The sequence below is a fragment of the Limulus polyphemus genome, unplaced genomic scaffold (assembly GCF_000517525.1).
Source record: "Limulus polyphemus unplaced genomic scaffold, Limulus_polyphemus-2.1.2 Scaffold2973, whole genome shotgun sequence".
Classification (NCBI taxonomy): Eukaryota; Metazoa; Arthropoda; class Merostomata; order Xiphosura; family Limulidae; genus Limulus; species Limulus polyphemus.
The window spans coordinates 29,671-33,882 of NW_013668583.1; the positions used below are offsets into that span (position 1 = coordinate 29,671).

Here is a 4,212-nt window from a genome sequence, read left to right on the forward strand (position 1 = left end):
CAAGATATCTCAGAATTAATTTCATTTCTGAAGGATAATAATGGGCCATTTAACTTATCTCTGTTATTCCATTTTCTACTATTAACCTATTACATCCAACACATGTCTGTAAAACATACAGGGTGATGCAGTGTGTATGTGTGTGTTGGAGTTGAAGCTATCTCTTAATGTGTCTTATTTTCCCTTGCATCACACAAACAATGCTTACAGTTAGAGCTGGGTCACTTCCTAAATACTAAAGTACCCAAAAGATGTAAAGAACAGCCACTTCAATTTTTGTCAAGCCAACCTCAGCCCCTTCATCAGGGTGAGGCTGGTACTGCTCTTGCATACAATCTTCTCTTAAACTCCTTCAATCTTGCAGCTTCTATGACACTTTAAGGCAAACTATTCCATAAGCCCACCACCCTATAAGAAAAGAAACACTACTTTAATTGCAGTTGTGCCCGAGTTTTATATAGCTTAAATTTGTGTCCTTTACACTTACTGTCTGCAGGAAATTTTAAGAAAACATAATCCTCATTTACAGATTGCAAACTTCTAACAATTTTAAAAACCTCAATCATGTCTCCCCAAGCATTCCTCTCCAGCAAAAAATGGGGATTCACTGACTGATCCTAAAAAATTCTTAAGTTTTTTCACTTTGAACTCAAACTATTTTCTTTATCGACATTCTAAGCATATGTATTTTCTTAGATGACTGTAATGCTATAATGAAAGATGGAAGTATATATATTAAACTAAATCAGTATAGTTCACTCATGGATCGATATTAATGCTAGCAAACTATAAAATTGCTCGTTAGTGTTGCAGTTTTGCTAGTAAAAATTAGAAGACAATAGAAAAAAATTGTTAGTACACATCTCAGAAGGAAGATTCACAGATTACTACTATCAAATATTAATATACCCATAATATATGCATTTCAGTCACTTATACTGCAATATTCAGAGTACAAAAGTTTACTCTAACTGTGATTAACAAGACTGTTTCACTTGCTGGTGCCATGCTGCTTTTGTGATTCCTATTTTAGCTGCCTCGCATACCTGAGCTAAGTATTAGGAAATGGGGATAGAAACACTGCAGCTTCAACTTGAGTGGTTGCTAAGACAGTTAGGACCAGCTGACTAGACTGACATCAACTAGCCTCTATAATGAAGTTTTGTTGGCAACAAGGTTACAAATGCTATGCCTGAGTAGTTTCTCATTGGGGGTAACAAAAAATTATGTAAACTGTAGATGTGTTTTTTCTACACTATTCTTAATTTATCTATGATTAATAGAATATTAAGCCTATCAACTTTTAGTGCTTTGCTAATTTTCAGCTTTTAAACTGTAACTTTTAAAAATAAAATACTACTTTCAACATAAGCAGTGGAGTACTGTCGCCTTTGCACAGTCATGCAATAGTTAATTATGACATGGTTACAGTTAATTTTAGAGAAAAATAATGTAGTTGCTAGTAGCCATCACTAATTTACTAATGGAAAACAAAATCAACCACCAGAGCTGGACAATTAACTTAAATGATTACCTAGAGGCATTGAATATATCAATTAATGTCATGTAAAATAATCAATTAATCAAAGTTATGATTAAATTGATTAATGTCACAAAAATAATAAACTAATCAAGTTTAGTGTTTTCAATTGTTCCAACTATCCAAGTATCATGTGAGAATAATATATTAGTTGAATGTGATTGACTAATTAATCCAAAAAATTCATTTCACTCACTGCCCAAATCTAGCAACCATACTAGTACTTTCAAAACTTAAGAGCAAGGCCTGTAACAAGAAATGAAAAGGAATATTTCCAATAGGCTAATTTAGCATCTTATACAATTAGTTAAAAAGCAAGTCTAAACCTAAGAAAACCTCAAGCTAAAAATTAAATTACACTTCTTACTTTAGACTTCTCTATGTAACTGATAAGGGCTGAATAATGACACAAGTTATGTTGACAACTATTTACTATGTTATTTATAACGGGAAATCACATTTTAATGATTTTAATGTCTGACTGTGTTTGTTTTATTAAATTGATACTAAGTGAGAATGTAGTGTGTTCATGTAACATTGTTGATGTCTTATTAGTAACCTTGGTAGGAATGTACTGTGTTCATGTAACATTGTCTATATGTTATTAGTAACCTTGGTAGGAATGTTCTGCAAAGTTCGTATTAGCTGTAATGTAGCCCTACTGCATCAGTTGTTTCTTCTATATAATTTAAATGATGTAGTCTGTTGAAAATTTGACAGATGTATAAAAAAAAATCAATGTTTATGAAATTATTTCTTACATTTAGAAAGTAATTACCTAGTCTGTAAAAAGTCCACCTTAACATAACCCATGGACAGTAAGGGTCCATCTGGTCCTTCAAGGCTGTCATTACACACCAACCCTTGTTTATTCTTGTGTTCATTTTATTACAAGCCAAAGTAATAATTCAGTGAAGGATTTTTAAAATTTTTATTAAATATTTAGCCTACTTTCCTGAACATTTTGAAAGCAAAGAAGATTTTTGTATGCAAGTATATGGCTTTTAAAGTGAAGTGCACACATTGACAATATTAGGAATATGGCTTCCAACTGTCAATAAACCCATAAATAGCAAAGAATATTAAAAAGCTAGAATTCAAGATACTTGTATAAATATAAATAATCAAAACACTAAATTATTAATATTTTTTAAGTACATGATTTAAAGAACTGTATCCTGAGACCACTTAGTCTCAGAATACAGCAAAAAGTGTTTAATTTTAGTGACATTATTAAAAATAGTGTCAGTTAAAACATGCCACTATTTCTCTGTATGGCAATAAAAACAAAATTTTGTTGATAATCCTGGTTAAGAAGCAGAAGTAAGTTATCATGTTTGTCAACTTCCACATCAACAGGAGGTCAAAACAGAGAAAGATTTACTTTATATGGTTCATGTCCAAGTAATTAATGAACTCTTACACTGATATGGTTGTAACTAGTACATCTTACAGCAGTAAAAAAAAACGACAAAGAGAGCTATCTACTTGTTATGGTTATATTTCGGTTAAAATGCCATCTATCATACTGTTAACCATGTTTTCTCATGTGACTTGACTCCTACATGAAAAGCATAGTGTGAAATAAAGAAATGAAGACTTCAATTCCATACTCATGTTGTAATTGTATTTCTATAATTAGACCAGTATGGAGTTTGTGATATACTTTTTTCAGTATATGATTAAAAGGCAAGAGTTCCATATGGCACCCTCACTCAATTTAAAAAAAAATTCATCAAAGTAATATTTATGTATTAATAAATCATATTAATAGTATGATCTGATAATTTTAATACATTATTATACCACTTACTTCATTAATTAGATGTACAATCTTCTCGGGGCTAAACTTTACAAATGTCTTGTATAAAGGCATCAAAAAGGCTACTTCTATCAGAATATAATGTTCTCCACATGTATTCACACAAATGCTTGTCAAATGTCTTTGCCCTGGTATGTGTAGTTGGTAGTTGTCTTTTGACAATACGCCCCTTAAAATAAACCCTTTTCAGAATCTTTTTTATCCAGGCAATTCTACAATTTTTGGGTGGGGGTGCCATATGGAACTCTTTCCCATTTTTATATTATACATTGATATTTTGATTAAATGTTAAGTTTGTGTTCATATTCTTTCTGACCTTATACATAGTCTGATTTTACCGTTTGTAAATCTTACCACAAAGTACAAGTTTTCAAAATTCCGCTTCATTATATACATTCACATTCTACTTGTAGAATTATATGTTTGTTCTCACATGTTTTGCCATAGGAACATAGAAGTGCTTAGCAATGTCTCTCACACAGTAGAAACATTTTCAATTACAAATGTGAACCGTATTAGTACATTTTCATATTAATTATAAACATTTCTAAAATTTGTTCGTACAAGTAAGTACATAGCAAGAAACTGTTGTAGTTTTACAAACAACAGTAGAAAAACTGCTCTAATATGTGTTCATGTAAAATATATACTGTATACAAATAACACAGGTCTGCGAATTTAAACTCCATAAAAGTTGTTTTGGTTTTAATAATGGATTCTCCATAATTCAGCTACACAGATTTCGAAAATACTATTAATTTTATTCTATCACGTAAGGATTTTTTTACAAATTGGGAAGAAAAAAACTCTTACTTAGATCAAATTGTTATTTCATTTACCACAATGAACA

The 4,212-nt window shown here is 30.9% G+C and overlaps 1 protein-coding gene across 3 annotated transcripts in view; it reads right to left on the bottom strand.

The window, feature by feature from the left end:
* LOC106468346 (elongation of very long chain fatty acids protein AAEL008004-like) overlaps positions 1-4,212 on the bottom strand; it is a 74,840-nt gene that overhangs the window by 25,476 nt on the left and 45,152 nt on the right. Inside the window, exon 1 of one of the 3 annotated variants that reach the window (XM_022396679.1) lies at positions 209-382. The exons of the other annotated variants lie outside the window; for them this stretch is intronic. The gene's annotated coding sequence lies outside the window, so the exon portion shown is untranslated. Of the gene's footprint in view, positions 1-208; positions 383-4,212 lie in introns of those variants that run through there. 3 annotated transcript variants of the gene reach the window in all.